Below are 17178 nucleotides of genomic sequence, written 5' to 3'. Positions count from 1 at the left end.
CCAAGCATACTTATGGAACTGATGTAGAATTCCAAAGGGATATCCTAAAAGAGTTGGGTCCTAAGGCAGATATGTGATGATTTCAAGGTTAAGACTTTTTTTAGTTGGAAATTCTTTGTCTGACCATCACATCAGGACAGTGGCATGGAAAGCTTTATCGGGCTCATCGGATTTCTAAAGCCATCTCCACTAGAGCCAAAGTAGTCTTAATTCCCCTTTATTAGTCATCTCAGATCCATTAGTGCACAAAATGCTTCTTTTAGCATTTGTCTAAAATATCATTCTACTTTAAAGGCCTCAGAGACTCATAAGGAAAAAGATCAGTGGCCTCAAAAATCTTAGTTACCAGGACAGACTGGAATCCCTCTCTCTGTAATTAGTCACATATACACTCCTCTGTAAAGATGCATTTAGCCTAAGGAATGCCCAATTCTTTTATCCTGCAAAGGAATAGGAGGTCAAACTCAAAACATCCATTTAACAGAACTAAGTCTTAAAACATATTGGCAAGACACACTAGCACGATATAGGATTAATATCTCTAACATATGCCTCAACTCTGGAACAAACTTCCACTACTTGTCAAACACAGTAACATTTTTGCCTCCTTTGAAGTAAACCTAGGGTTTTGGTTAAGTAGCCTTAATTCTCCTCTGGTTTACCTTGCTTTGCCCCCTGAGGCAGCAGGAAACTTCTGAATGTTTTGGTTAGGCTTGTAATGGTCTGCAGACTATTACTTGTATACAAACCTATGAAGTGCATTTTAAAGATTATTTTACTCTCCTGCAAGACTTCACTAGAATGGACCCAAGCGTTAAACCAGTTGTTTGATGTGATGCTGATTTAACAGGGAACTTTTATATATCATTTAGCAAACTCCTAAACTAGAATATAAGGAAGAAATACAGACCTGTGTAATGTTATTTGGCCTAGTTAGCCTAGAAAGCATCTCCGGATGGGAAACTTACTTCAGTTAACAGAGAGAACAGCAAAGGGGTACAGACGGACTTATTTCTGCATACAAAGAAAACCAGAAATTGGAAAAAGATGCCTCTGCAAAGGCAATTTCAAGCAAATTAGAGGGTTTAAGACAATATTAGATGGTAAAAAACACATTTTTGAAAAGGACACCAGGGATACTATAGGTGGAAGGGAGAAGAGTCTTATACTTAATAAATTTAAAAGTGATAATACACTACAGTGTGAGCACTTCCCTTAATAGGACAGTGTAAAGCCTCTCTGGCAAACAGGTGGAGAATGCCATTAGAAATTATGTTTCAAATTAGAGTCACACTTTTTTGTTCAGCTGTTAATCAAATATTGTGTTGTAATATTCTGGTTTCATCATTAAAACCATAGTTAAAAAAAAAAAAAAAAAATGTAATTCATCAACACCAATACACATCTTTATAAGCAACAATATACATGTCAGAGTCACTAAACTGCCTGATATTTTTCTTCCCTTACAGAATCAACTACTTAAATTCACTAAGTGCAGCACCTGACAATCCCAACTTTTGCCTCTGTACAAAAACAGGATTAATAATCAAACACCAGTATATGTTTACATCCATGCAACCAAAGCAGCACTATGTAGCTATTTTGAGAGATGAAGCGCTGTAATAAGATGGTCTAGCAGAAGTACGGGTACCAGCACAGAACAATATGCAAAACAGCGGGTCACTTGGATAATGTCAGATTAAACTGCTGTTCTAGACATCTGCTAGATCACTTGAACGTTGGTTAAACTTATATCAACTAGGGCGAAGCAAAGGCTACCAATATATATGGATTGCCGAGTAAGCAGAGGCAGAAATACAAAGTGATTTTACAATTAAAATTAGCAATGAAAGGATGACAAGCCACTGTTAAGAGAATATGCTGACAAACGCTATCTCATGGAATAGCCTTTAGTGCGTCAAAGCAGGAGACAGGTGACCAACTATTTTTTTTTGGTCATCAAAAACAGCTATGTATGTATATACATATACGCCTCCAAGTACCCCATCAAACACACAGCTTGTTGTCAACTTAGGCAGTCTAGAGCTACTTAATGCCACTGACTGCAGGAAAATGCAACCGGTAGTCATGGAGCAAATGAGTTTTGTGAAGGGTTTCCCCTATTATTGTTGGGCAATTATGGAGTCAGCATAATTTATGAGTTGTGCAAAAAGTGACCCACCCCATGTAAATTTTTTTTGTTTACATATGGTACTACCAATTGCAAAACGAAGACAAATTTCCTTTTATCGGTTAGTTTTTGATTTTGCATTTGACAGTATCTTCAGCTGATACAAACGAAAGTGCTGTTTATTCAATGGAATGTTGACTATTAACATACTAACTATATCTCACATGCAATGTTTGTGTACACGTATATATACACACGTTACATGAAAGCACAAGCCCAGCTCATATCCCTCTCCAATCAACACACAAAAGGAGAAATAAGGATTTAAAAAGGATTGCTCTGGCTAAACCAAATATCCCCGACTTCAAAACAGGAATGCAGGGCTGAACTAGTGAACTTAACTATTGCTCATGTCAGCTCTAGCTACTGTAGTACAGGAAATGCAATGCCAAAAATATTAACAGGTGCATATTCACACAAATCACATTCAAAACAAAGTTCTTTAGCCTTTCAGTACAAGAAGGAAGACAGAAGATCTTAAACATTTAATCTTGTTTTGTCCATTAATATACTGTGATCTTGGGCGGCTGTGAAGGAGGACGTAAAAGTGCATTGATTACACTACAGGAAGAATCAAAATTTCAGATTTTTCCAAGGGTGGATGTCTAGATTAATTCTCCTTGTTTAAGCTATAAGCAAGTGTTTTGTGCACATGGGACAAAATTAAGAAAGCAAATGAAAAATATCAAGTTACTTGTATCTGCAGAGAACTAGCCCCCCACCATTAGCAAATGTTCTCAGTGGGACTGGAGATGTCTCTGCAGCTAAAGGCAGTTTGTACATTCTGTTCAGAGTGAAATTTATACAAAGACTCCATGAAATCTGAAGTGTTACCCTGCAAACAATCAAAACATTGACAGTTCATTTCACTAACACAGGCGAGTAGATGAATATGGTGTGTGTTTGACAGTTACGGTTAAGTTCTGTATGCCTGTGAGAGAATGCCTGTATTTTACAGTTACGGGATAGATGTAGTGTTAGTGTGAGCTGGTACAAGTTTGTGTCAGAGTGAGTCTTGTGTTGTGGCAGTGTTACAGGAAGGTGTAGGGTTACTTTCAGTTATTAAGTGCAGGACATCTTCCCATAACACTGCAACTATTCAGACAAATTTGAGGCTAGTATCATTGGGGTTTTAGTGCAAAGAACAGGTCAGGAAATAGTTTCCCTTTCTCAATCTTTTGTATGTTGTCAACTAGGACACTTGATATTCTGTATGTTCGAACTTCTTAAAGCTACTGTTTTACCTTTGCCATCAAGTATGCTTGAGCATACAAAGTAGAACCATCTGCAGAGATGTTAGCTGTCTTTGGGGGGGGGGGGGTTTCTCTCCCTCTCATTGCCGACTACTTTTACACGGGGACAAACTGTCTGCAGATGCCATATATTAATCCCGAGAGTTCTTAGCATTATTTGCAGAGGGAAATCCAAAATCTGAAAAGGTACAATTGCAATTAATTCAGTGAAAAAAAACTTGAAAATTATGGGATATGAACAAGAGACAGCAGCCTCCCTTAGCAACCTAAACATTTAATAGAAGTGTACAACTTAGTTTTATTCGAAGATAACCAGCTGAAAGCATTTTGTTTCACATCTGGGAGAGAAAGAAAGACAAGAAAATAACAGACGCCACTGTAAGTGCAAGACAAACGCTGTAACATGCACTTTAGCATGGTTAGCTGGAATTTCAGGCTACGCAATGCATGTGGATGCAGCTATCAATTTGGGGAGAATGAAGTTTAACCTATAGATAGGAACAGAGTTTTGTGCTTTTCTTCCAAGTTAAACAAAAAGGACCTGAAAAATGAGACATGGGTTCAAATGTAGATAAACTGTGTGAAGGATCAAACATCACTCTGCCAATCAGGGTGTGCACAAAAGACTGAAGTTTTAAATGCGCATTCAGAAAATGTCATGTATATTAGGTGGGAACAAAAAGCTTTTTATCATAATAGCTGCACTATTCAAATCTTGGAACATACATGGACTTACAAGTATAGCCAAGAAAAGGAAAGTATATCAGATTATATTAAGAAATGAAATAGCAATGCTGCAGAGAATGCATTTGGAAAAGAAATGAGCATGTTTATTTGACAAACAATGATTTCGGGACGGATATTCAGCAGAAGAGGAGAGAGAGACAATAATAGTACATATGTGGTAGTAAGCGGCTATTGGCATAGGATGAGGATTACACTTGCATGTATTTATATTCCACCAAAACTAATCACTATAGAACTTAACAGTTTGGGAGAAAAATAATCAGCTTTCAGCAGGGATTACTACTTCTAGTTTAGAACACGAACTTGATTAGCAATAGAGTCTATATCAGGGGAACACAGAAGAGAAAACATAACAGGAGAGTAAATTTTCAAAGAAATTTATGAAAATATTTAGTATGCAAGATAATTTCTATTCAGCACCAGGGACTAGACAGTTAACATATTATTCCCAAACGTACAAAAACTGGGCTAGACTGTTAGAAGTTATAATCCACAGGAACATGTGCATTTCACAGAAAGCTTCGACACCCATCCAATAACTGTTTCCGGTCATGCACAGTAATTAAGTAAATAAGATACTGGTCCTTTCCCACCTACCTATTAGGAGATAGGATTTAAGGATTTAAGGACTAGTAGTTTAAGTTATTCGAGAGCTAAAGGAGAAGATAGAAATTTCTTCACAAGGTATAACTAGTGAGTGGGATAAAAAGAAGTGTTATTTAAGAATAGGGTAGGAAATAAGAGATTCGTTGAGCAGTAGTAACTACTCAGAGGGACTGACAAAGGTTAAAGTAGTGCAGAATAAGGGCAAACTCAGAACAAGAAGAGGTACAACTGCAGACTGCTAAAGAGAAAACAGTATTTGGACAATATGTACAAGGTCAGAAAGATTACTGTAAAGCATTTTTTATAACCCTTTCTACTCTCTCTCTTGCTAAAAGAAAGTTTTTGTGCTCTGAAGTAATTGCCAAATTTAAGGAGCCCATGATAAGGAAAAATAATCCGATATCCTATAGCAATGTCACAGGCATTTCAGAAATTTTATGAAAAATTTGTATACAGCAGAGAATGTGGAAACCAAGAGAACAGAAATGGAAATTTACACTTAATTATACTAGCTACAGCAGTAAGGAACACTCAACGTATAGTTAAAACAGGAGAAGATGAGTGAAAAACGACATATAATCAGTTTGCAGGAAAGTCTCCAGAAACAGATGGCATTCCTGTTCAAGTCTGGAAGTTAAAAGGGAAGAAAGTGAAGACAGCTGGAAGATTTTGTTTAATGATACTTTAAGAGGGGACACACCCAACATCTTGCAAGAAAGCTGCAGTGGATGTATTAGCCTAAGACAGTAAAAGAGATGTCAGACTCAGTTTTATACAGACCCATTTCAATTTTAAACTAGGATTATAAAGGGTGAAAAGAAAAGCAAACACGTGTTGCCAAAATTGATAGACATGGACTGATGCGGTTTTGTGGAGGGGAGGCAAATATTTGATAACATTAATAGAATAATGATGATCCAGAGAGAAGCAGAATGTAAGAAAATACAGCCGTCGGCCTTGACATCAAGAAATTAAATCGACAGAGTAAGGTGAGATTTTTAGGAGCAGAGCAATAAAAGCATCTGCATTCCTTGCTACAATAATAAAGTTAATTAAGTGGATACAAGAATGATCAGAAGCAAGAACTGTAGTGAGAGGATTCTTCTCCCAAGTTGTATTTGAAGAGAGGAAGTAGACAGGGGTGTCCTCTTTCCCCTTTTGTTATTTGCTTTACATTTAGAGCCACTGGCAAAGAAAATAAGGGACTCAGAAATTCAGTGATACAACTTAGTTTATTATTTATTTGCTTACCGGGATAGTCGGACTGGGTGAGAGTCCATTTTCAGCAAAGGCCCAAGGAGAAAAGCTCCCAAGTTAAATTACAAGAAATTTATACTATTACGGAAGATAAAAAAAAAAAAAAAAGATAGACAATGTATACAATATTTAAACACTAATTACAAGGTATTACAGGTTAAATGAACATGGTGTAGGAAAATTATTCATTCGGTCTACAGAGTATAAGTAGATACACTGCTGTTGGGGATACAGGAATTCATTGCTGGAGACAGATGGAGAAGTTATGAATACTGGGAGATTTAACAGCAGAGTAGAGAAGGGAATGGCAAAAGAGGGCGGAGGAGTGAAGCAGACTATGAAGAGTGACGGAGAGAAATGAATGAATTTTATGCAAAAAGTGAGGGGACAGATTGTTAGCATTAACTAGAAGAATAGTAAGTGAAGCGACAAATCAGAGGATAGTTGGGAAGAATGGGAAGGGAGAATAGGAGGTAAAGTAAAAAGTACCTACATTAGAATTGTGTAGGATAGAATAGGTTGAATAGCTCAAGAGTGGAAAGGTTGTATCCAAGGCTGGTACAAGAGCTGTAAAATTGTTATGGTAAACAAAGAAAAAAGTGCACTTAATGTTTGCAGCTTTATTTTGTACATGAAATATCCGGAAAAGGGATAAAGTGTTGAACAATTTAAGACAATTTCAAGTCTTTTAAGGATATAAAGTTAATGAAGATAAGATGTCAAATACTGGGTGAACAAATGGCTGTGACTAAGGAAATAATTCTTTAAAGTTGGTACACAGGATCTGAACCGCTTACACACAGTAAGGCCTTGTTAAGTTAAATTCTGCTGGCTGCCAAAAAAAGCAATTAATACAAGATGGAAATTACAGTCAAAACTTTCATTGACGTATTGAATATTTGAGAGAGAAAAAACTGAAAGATGAATCTTTAGGAAAGGGAATGAACAAATTATAAAGAAATTAATTCAAAGCGTGGGAACAATACATGCAGAAAAATGTCCAGGAAGAAGAGTGAGGTTTAAAGGAAGGCAGGAATTGAGCAAATTATGTAATGTTAGAATGTTATAACTAATGAGACACATGTGAAGTGCAATGTACACAAAAGAAAAAATGTTAGTATGGTTTGCTTTCTTTTCTATTGATGTACGTTTGTCAATATTTAAAGCGATAATTTAATAAAGGGGTTGATATTAAGTCGGGGGGTGGAATAAAGTTTTGATGATAGACAAGAAAGCAAGAAAAAAGCAGAAAGAGTGCATCGAAAAAAAAAAGTCCAAGATTAACATTTGCACTTAATATCAGAAGAGATCTTTCCAGGTGGCAAGACCAAAAAACCCACACTAAACAGGATGTCAATAATACTAATAGAAACTACAAAGCAAGAAACGAATATGAAGGGGTGGACTAAACCACAATCTATAAACACTAAACCTGAGATGGAAAATTTTGTAAGAAGTTACTGACAGCACACTGAATGATTTACACATTTATCTCTAGAAAAGGCACATACATTACAAGTAAAAACAGAAGCCTCGTGCCATTTACAAATACAACAGAATCTTATGCACAAAGATTTGTAGAAGGGTCCTTAGTTACACTGCATCACAGGTAAACAAAAAGAGGCTGCCAGGTAGCCTGGAAAAATCTTGAATGCAGAGCAATGTCCTCCAAATAAATCACAACCATTTCTAAAAATAATTAATCTTAGATCACTATTGAGACCGGCGTAAAGCCCCAACAACAGAAGATGCAAGACTCCACTAACCCTGACAATACACAAATCTGAAAAGACACAAGCATAACAGATGTGTTTGCGTATAGGGAGAGGGGGGGGGGTACTGCATGAATGACAGAACGCATTTGCTAACACACAGTGCATTATGGGATCAAGCCACAGACACGTCTGAATTCTCAGATTTGAGAATTTATATATATTCTCAAATGTCCACCTCATCTCCCAATTTTCCTTTTAAACTATTGCCTTTTCAACATTTAACTGCATTTTCGCTCTCTGATATCACTACAGTACAGCCATATCACCGTTAACATTACCTGGGACTTTAAATCTAAAGCCTAAAGGACCACTACAGACAGAAATAGAAGAAAAAAAAAAAAAAAAAAGTATCTTGTACGCATAGATAATTATTCTTTTGGGGGAAACTTATGTCATGTAACTGAACAGGACTCGGGACAGCCAGGCGTCTATAAGCTCTGTCCATAATGGACATGACTGCCATGCCCGGTTTAAATTTCCTATCCCCCATCCACTGGTTGGAGTTATGCTTCAAGTGGGTAACAGATGAACTCAACATGGATGGGAAGCCAGTACCATAGAGCTGGCAGTCTCTGGGACACTCATCTGTCCCTCTAGCATGTTATGTTCAAGTCACAGACTAAACTGAGGTCCTTAGACCTTGTATTTATGGTACTCTGACTTACGAATATGTAGGAGATTCTTAAATGTAGAGTTTGCGGATGCCTTGCAAGCCATGCATAGATTACCCCCTCAGCAATCTACAGGAGACTTGAGTAGAGGGAAAGGGCATTAAGGCACTCTGCATAAAGCAGGTTTGTTGCTCCTTGTATCCCTTTTTGTAAGGGACCTCAGAGATTGAAGCATATATCTGGTCAGGTACATACCAAAAGGGACCATTATACTCTACGATGACCAGAGTAAAAGTGGAATAACGACCTCTTTGTAGTTAGATGCCATGCACTTACACACAAGTACGGCAATAAAGGAATTCCCTCATCTCTGTGGCCACGTGGGGGCCAAAGGTAATGCTACTGTTTACATGCATACCCAGATTCCTAACCACTGTGTTGACTCTTAGGGGCATATTATCAACATGGTAATTAGCCAGGATCAAAATCATCAACTTCCCAAAAGGTAAATTATGCATTTCTTAGCAATGAGTTTCACAAATGGTGCCAAAGTCATGGTCTTAGCCAGAGACATACCTTCTTTAATAATGCTAGTGCCTGCAGGGGAGTCAATAACCCCAGCTTGCAATCTGCAAACTTCTCAACCATAAACCTTGAGCATTTGCTTCCATTTCAGAGAAATAGATGCCAAAAAGGAGCAGCCCCAGTATGGAGCCCTGAGGAATGTGCTAGTGACCGGCCTCTCTGTGTAGGTGACCTCGCGTATTTTGAACTCGTGCCCTATCAGTGAACCAGTTTGCTAGCCAGCTGATGATAAAAGGGTTCATACCTAAAATTAGTGAGTATGTCTATAATGCCCGAGTGGGGTATTGCATCAAATGCCTTCGCCAGGTTGAAGTAACCTGTCTGCAGTCTTGTCTTCATCCAATACTTTGGTGACCCTCTCAAAAGTGTATGTTAGATTTGACAGTCATGACCTTCCTTTCACAAAGCCAAACTAGGGCGGTGTCAAAGTTAGCAAGTTACCCATGTCCTCATTTATCATGCCCATGATTCTTTCCATGACATTACGTATGAAACCAATAAGACTTACAGATCTGTAGTTACCCATTTCACTGGTTGGATCTCCTTTGCGCAGGGGAATGACTGTAGAAATCTTCCATTCATCCGGCCCAAAACCTGACTGAAGATTCCACTTGAAAAGAGATTCAAGTGGACTAGAGATATCATGTTTCATGCTATTTATTAAACCTCTCAGGATGTTACTGGGGCACATCGATGCAATGTCTTTGGCCTTGGAAAGTGCACAGATAAACCCATTCTCGAGTAATGGTTAGGGAGGATCGTGGTATGCCCTTTGGACTATCAAGGTATAGTCAAACGTGGTCCAAACCTGCCAGCAGCACAAACTACTAATTACCAATTTTATTTTTTTCTACCCCGAATGCCATCAGCTCAACGTTCTTTAAAAAATGTCACAGTAAAGTGAAACCAAATAGCCAAGATAAAAAGCCCTTTTAAAAAAGTACAATTTGAAGAATTTCTGCCTTTTAGCATTTCTTCCCCACCTTACTTCCCTCAGTCAGTCAATGACAGTATTATTTATTTTTACAGTTTGTTTACCTGGATAGTCCATTGGGCCAAGAAGAGCCCGTTTTCAATGGAGTCCCAAGGAGAAAAGCTCCATGAACAGCAATATAATATGAATACAATGCATTTCCATTTATGTAATACTATTGAACAATAGTATTACATAACTTGATAGAAAATTTATGACTGCAGTGAAAATTCAGTTAGAAAAATTACACACATAAATAGGCAAATTAAAATAAGAAAAAGCCACTGGTGCATATTCCTGCACACATAAATAGGCAAATTAAAATAAGAAAAAGCCACTGGTGCATATTCCTGTTAAATTTGTTAGAATGTCAAACACAGAGTAGGCATTACAGTTTTACATGAAATCTTACAGAGTTAAAAGTAGGATGGGGATAAGAGGTGTTAATTGTTAAGAAGGGTGGGACAATAAGAAAAAGAAATAAAATAGAGCAAGAGCAGGAGTAAATGACAGAAATGAAGATGGTAGTAGTCAGAGAAGCTCAGTATGATGAAGAGAAGAGAGAAGTTAAGGAGTGTGAAGTGGGGTTTTGAGATAGAAATGATGTAGGGTCTTAAAGTTAGAGTGGTTGTCTGTAATATGAATAACAGGTGGCAGGGATTTCCAGAGGCACGCTAGGGGAAAAAGGAGAGTGGGTGTTTGCCTGGAGGATGAGCAGGCTTGCAAGGTTCAAGCAAATTCTGGTTATTGGATCTTAGAAGTCTGTTGGGCAGGTGCATTTTAAAGGAGTAGGCAAGGGAGGGAGGGACAAATGGGGGGATTAAAGATGAGTTTATGGGCATGAGTAAGTTGAATATAGGCAAGATGGTTGGGAAGTTTGAGCCAATTTAGTTTGTGAAGGGCATTGCAGAGGGGGAGGAGGATTTAAAGCTGGTAGCAAACTTAGAAATGTTGTTATAACAGGAGGATAGCTTTGTTTTTAGAGAAAACAAAAGGCTGGAAAGAAGTGGGGCACCATATAGGAGAGAAGGAATGAGGTAGGTGTTGGAAAGTACAAGTTTAGTAGTGGGAGTGATATCAGTTATGGCGATAGCATGGCTAGTTTCTGGTGGGCTTTCCTTATATTAGTTAGTAGGTGGGAATGGAATTTTAACTGTTAATCAATAAGGACTCCTAGAAGCTTTGCGTGGGAGGCTACCTCGACAGAAGTATTGTTTTGGCTAGTAATGGAGAATGAGTTCTCATCTATAATGGTACTTTTTGAAGGGGAAAATATTTTTAGTTTTTGATGTGTTGCAGGATAGGGGATTGTTTTATCAAACAATCGGTACAAAAGAAAGCATCCTGAGTTAGTTTTAAGAGCGAAGGTGGAAGTGGCAGAGCAGATGATTGCAGAGTCATCTGCGTATTGAATCAGTTTAACACTAGTAATGTTCTGGTGGAAGTCATTTATGAAAATGGTGACCAGTAGGGGACCCAATATGGAACCCTGGGGTACGCTGTAGGTGTATTAAGAAAGGAGGAGGTGGCTTTTTTTTTCCATTTGACAGCTTGTGGTCTGTCAGAGAGGTCACTGGAAAACCAGTTGACAGAAGAGTGGGATAGGTTTAGATTAGAGAATTTAGACAGGAGAAGGTTATGGGAGATAGTGTCAAAGGCCTTGGATAAGTCCAGAAGCAGGGTGGACACTAGACAGCCAGAATTCTGGGCTTTGTTGATGGTTTCGAGGAAGAAGAGGTGAGCGGTTGTGGTACTGTGGTCAGGTATAAAACCATATTGTGTGGGGGTAAGTAGGTGGCTGTCTGTGAAGTAGGATAGAAGCTGAAAGTGGATACACTTCTAGAACTTTTGAAATAGGGGATAAGATGGTGATTGGGAATGTTATTACCTCCTTTGTGAAGGGGAATGATACAGACCTTTTTCCATAGTAGGGGTACATAGTTTTCTTGCATTGAGCAGTTTATTAGAATGGAGACGGGGACGGGAAAGAAGATGGCATCAGCAGCAATTTTGAGGAAGTGGAAAGGAAGGTCATCAGGAGCATTTGACCATATTTTCAGTTTCTGAAGTATTTTTATGGTGAAGATGGTAGCATTAGGGGAGGGAAAGATAGGAGGAAGTGGAACCGAAGCTTTGTTGGGGAAGGAAGTAGTAAGGCTATAGAATCAATAAAGGAGTTAAATTGGGTGGCTAAGAAGAGGTCTGGGACATTTGGGTCAGGGCAGGGACTGTCTTTTGCCAGGATTGAGGAGGGTGGAGATGCCATTCCAGAATTTTTTGGGGTTGGTCTTGTGGTTATTTTGAAGGATGAAGAAATACGACTTGCAGTCGGCTGCGATATGTTTTTTTTTTTTTTTACTTTGTTGCGTAGTAGCTTATATTCAAGTCAGGGTGGTATGGGTTTTATTTTTCTGGTAATGTTTGCAGGCTTTGTGTCACGGAAATGCGTAATGGCTGTAATTTCTTTGCTTAACCATGGGACAGATTTACTTTTAATTCTTTTGGCTCTGGAGGGAGCAAGGATATTTAACAAGTCAAAGAATGTAGTATTAAGTAAGCTACTGCATTATCTAGGAAGAGGGTTTTTAGAGGACTCCAGTTTGGGTGTATTAGAGAGCTGAAGAAGGTTTCAGTGTTGAATTGTTTGAGAGAGTGGGAGGAGATGTAAGTGTGAGATAATTCTAAGAAGGAGGGAAGGTTACGAGCAAGAGAGGGAAGAATGATCACCAAGAGTGTCAGGTAGGATGTCGCTGTATTGGAGGTGGGAAACGAGAATCTAATCAAAAGTAGTACAGGAGGAGAAGTGTTTTGAGGGCCTGGTACTAGAGAGTTTATTAGTTGTGAAGTTGTATAAAAAATGTATGTATACAAGTATGACATTTCCTGTCTTAGAAAACCTCAGCTGATCCATCAATTGTAATGGCAATACAGATCAGAAACATCACTTGTCTCATACTGCCAGCTTAACTGTTCACTTAGTCTTATTTGTATTTTCTTTTTGCAGCAGTTTCACAGTAAATTAAACAATGTATTCAGGAATCTCGAGTACAAGGTAGGTCAAAGCATCCTTAGAAATGCAACCAGCAAATACAAAATTTTAAAAACACCCTTGGCTCTTGCGCAAATATATAGTCACAGTAAAAGTAATTACCCGGTCAACTGTCTTACTTCATGCAGAGCTTTACATGAAGTGCTTGTGTGCTTCGTAACAGTGACTTACTGCACCTTCTCTTTGTACTATTTACAACCAGGACATTAATTTTCTACCTATACCCAAATGCTCAAATTAAATTATGCATTACTTTGGAGGTACACAACACTCAAAACTAAGCAAAGTTAACAGTTGCTCTTAGTAGGGAAAGCACAGACCTATATTTAACAGCGTAACTGTAAATTCTTTAGATGCTGAACAACTTTATAGTCACTAGTGAGAAAAAGCAACAAAAAAAAAATACAAATAAAAGTACACACAAGAAGTTGAAAAAGAAACATTCATATGTGATGGGTAAAAATTATGCAACAGAAAGAAAAACATTTAACAGAATCATGAAATTAAATTCAGCTCCTACAAGGTAAGCAGTAAGGAACCAAACAAGAAAGAAATGCCACAAAGGGAAAGAAACTGCCATTTTATTCTTTAACTAATGAAGTAGGAGACATAATTCTATAAGAGGAGAAATAAAGTATGAGAGAGAAAAATGTGCTTTCTTCATTATGAAGTACAGCAAAAACATAAATCTTATTTGACAATAAACCTTGTTCATCAACTTGGCAATCTAGTTTACCTTAAGTGAAAAAGGAGACATTCTGCATAAGCAGCACAAGAAACTTGCTGCACCTAGCATCCCTCTTCTATACATGCCGCAACACTGGAAAATGTTTTAAATTACTTAGACGTGACTGTGCAAATGTGGAAACTCCCACATAATTTTTGTCCCCACAACTTTATTTTACCTCCTATCATCAGGCTCTCCTTCTCTGCCCCATGCATGCATACTCAACACTATCACCTCCCCCATCAAATCACGACTGCTACATAATGCAAGATCAAAAACTAGGCAGTATTATTAAGTTATCATATGGTCTGTATTCTGCTTTATACATTCTGTTTGCTTGTAGTCACTACCAAATAGACCCTGTGAGACACAGACAGTAGCACTGCTTTGATTTGATACACTGCACATGTGTTTCATTCAACTAACACTATTTTTGTTGATTTTTCTCCTACATCAAGACAGTTAATTCTACTAAATACTACCTTGTCTAGCACTTGCATCTTGTACATATGAAGAGTTTCTCAACAATTTAATCATCAGAGCAGTAGTGTGGGAAGCTGTGCAACTGCAGGTTCAAAACCCACTCAAGTTTTTGGATTTGGGGGTTGATGCAGAAGTTAGGGCTGTGAGTTGCATTTTCTATTTCCTTCATTTGCTCACTGTGTGACCTTCAGCAAGTTACTTAACCAGGTACTGGCCACAAGACAACCTTAAAAAGGATATATTTTAAGTGGGGGTGGTGCAATGATTAAGGCAAAGGTATACGGTTTGATTCGGACCTCTTTAAATAAATAGGCTTACATATGTAGACCGAACGCCTATTATGTACATAAAAACGAGACCCATGAACTTATGTAACTTAAATTCTCAGGTCCCCTCCAGCAGAAAATCTGGGCAAAGGTATACGGTTTGATTCGGACCTCTTTAAATAAATAGGCTTACATATGTAGACCGAACGCCTATTATGTACATAAAAACGAGACCCATGAACTTATGTAACTTAAATTCTCAGGTCCCCTCCAGCAGAAAATCTGGTCAAACAAACAATAAATACTCTTGTCAATAACAGTGCAGTCTTGCGACATCAAGAATGCAGACTACGCAAGAAGACAGGATATTAGTAAATAAAATTGTACCTACAAACTTTCAACTATAACTCCCAAAATAGTGCTCGTGGGAAACAAAGAACCCCTCTTCATTTGCAACCTATGAACCACAGCAATCCCAGTAACTAGACAGTCCCCAAAAGAGAATTACTACAAACCTACAAAACACCAATTGACAAAGAACAAAACCACTTCTTAACAAGTCTATAACCATACTGAAAGTAACAATATACACAATTTAACCTAAAGCCCCCTTCCCCTGCCACACACCCCTAATCACAAAATCCAAGCATCTCGAAACCTTCATACTGACATGTACCATACTACAGCATCTGACAGTCTCCCACATCAAGCATATCTATGAAATTACTATTAATATTCGTGTGGGAAGGTCACTGCTACAAATGACGCCCACAGCAGCACTAACACGCCGGACACTTGATCCGGAAGTCGTACTCATTACCTTATAAAACACCACAAACTTTGTTAAAGCTAGCAAAAATTATTACTGCTACCGTATCCTAAACGCTGAAACTTTTAAAACGTCAGTTGCATGCTACACACAGCATTGATCTTTGCAAGTTATTGCAAGCCTTACTCTGCAAACGACCCGTTAATCAAAACAGTGATACTCTCCTCAGTAAATCAATCTCCAGCTAAGAACCATGAGGTGAACGACTTATGCTCGTTACAGTAACAAAATGCAAAACTTGAACATAAAGTTTGACCATAAAATGTGTGACTCGTGTTACCTCCGAACTTCCCCAAACTTACACTCCTTGGGTCTGATTATCAAAAATACCACACCCACTGCAACAGAAACACAACTACTGCGGAGCATACTGTGAAGGGTACTATTAAACTCTAAGTTTTATCAACTCGAACCTCAATACTTCACTGACAGAAGTTAATCGAGAATCTTCCCCAAGGCCAGAAGTGCAAATGCAACATCTGCCGGCCAACACAGTGACCGTCCCTTTCAAAACTTACTTATTATAATTCCACCATTAAGATTCTAGAAAACCAAAAATAGCACTTACTGACACAGAATACAGAGTCCATCAAAACCTACCAATAGCCAGTTGTCTCCACGCGTGTAGCTGTAATCCTCTTGTGACAAGAGCAACAACAGTGATCCCGATTGGCTAACTAATCCTAACAGCGGCAGAAGGAGAAATACAAAGCTCATCCCTATTGGTAATGAGTTGCCCTTTACTGTTAGAAGCTGTCGGTGGCGTCATTATCGGAAGTATCAGCCAATCGGGTGTTTGGGTTGGACTATGTTTTTGGGTTACCATGTGCACAGTATGCACCCTTAAGGGTTAGAGGTTATTTTGTTCAATAGCTGTGTGGATTGTGTTTGTGTCTGTACTCTAAATGTGTGGGTACAGCCGCACACACATAGATTTGCTAGATAGAAGAACAGATCCTCGCTTTGATTAGAGTTACCACCTGTCCCTGTAAAACAGCCCCTATATCGGCAGTTCTGCCCGGAAAAAAATGTCAATTGTCTTCATATCTCTCAACATACCGTCTCCAAAATGAGGAACACTAGCCCCTCATAATGTGGAACAAATGGGCAAAATGTGGAACACATACTAATAGCTTACTAAGAACTTCATCTGGGAAAGTCATAGGATGGTTAAAACATGCTGATTTTACTTATAAAAAACATCTTTTAATGAATTTATGATTAATTTCTATTTATCATGAATCATCATCAGCAGCCGCCTTTTTCCCATTTTTCTACATGGGGTTCGGATATCGTGTTACCTGTCGCCAACTTTCTCGATTCAGTGCCACACTCATGCCTGTCGCAGATCTTTCACACAATCCATCCACCTCTTTGCTAGACGACCTTCTTCCTGTCTGTCCCAAATCTTCCTCACCAGATTGTCTTCTGCTTTTTCACACATGTGCCCAAACCACCATAATTTGTTCTCTTTGATCTTTTCTACAATTGGAGCTACTTTAGCTTCTGCTCTTATGTCCTCATTTCTTCGTCTGTCCCACATTGTGCATCTTGTCACCTTTCTCAGGCACTTCATTTCCATCACCTCTAGCCTCTTCAACTGTTCTGCCTTTACTGCCCAGGTTTCTGTACCATACAGTAGTACTGGTTGCACCACTGTCTTGTACACCTTACTTTTCAACTTCTTTGCCATTCTTCTGTCATAGACTGCACCTGATACTTTATGCCAGTTGGCTGCAGCCCCTCTGATTCTAGCTTTGACCTCTTCATTAAGACTACCCTTCTCTTCAACTATTCCTCCCAGATACTTGTAAATGTTTACCTGT

General features: G+C 38.5%; 1 long non-coding RNA gene across 1 annotated transcript in view; it reads right to left on the bottom strand.

Moving 5' to 3' along the window:
• LOC122791822 overlaps positions 1-16102 on the bottom strand; it is a 269279-nt gene extending 253177 nt beyond the window's left edge. Inside the window, exon 1 of the long non-coding RNA XR_006363203.1 lies at positions 15953-16102. This is a non-coding gene — a long non-coding RNA (uncharacterized LOC122791822). The remainder of the gene's footprint in view (positions 1-15952) is intronic.
• Positions 16103-17178: the final 1076 nt, after the last annotated feature.

This window comes from Protopterus annectens, chromosome 17.part0, assembly GCF_019279795.1.
Source record: "Protopterus annectens isolate FY-2018-M chromosome 17.part0, PAN1.0, whole genome shotgun sequence".
NCBI classification, from domain to species: domain Eukaryota; kingdom Metazoa; phylum Chordata; order Ceratodontiformes; family Protopteridae; genus Protopterus; species Protopterus annectens.
Note: the sequence above shows the minus strand (reverse complement) of the source record. Positions and strands in the feature narration are given on the sequence as shown.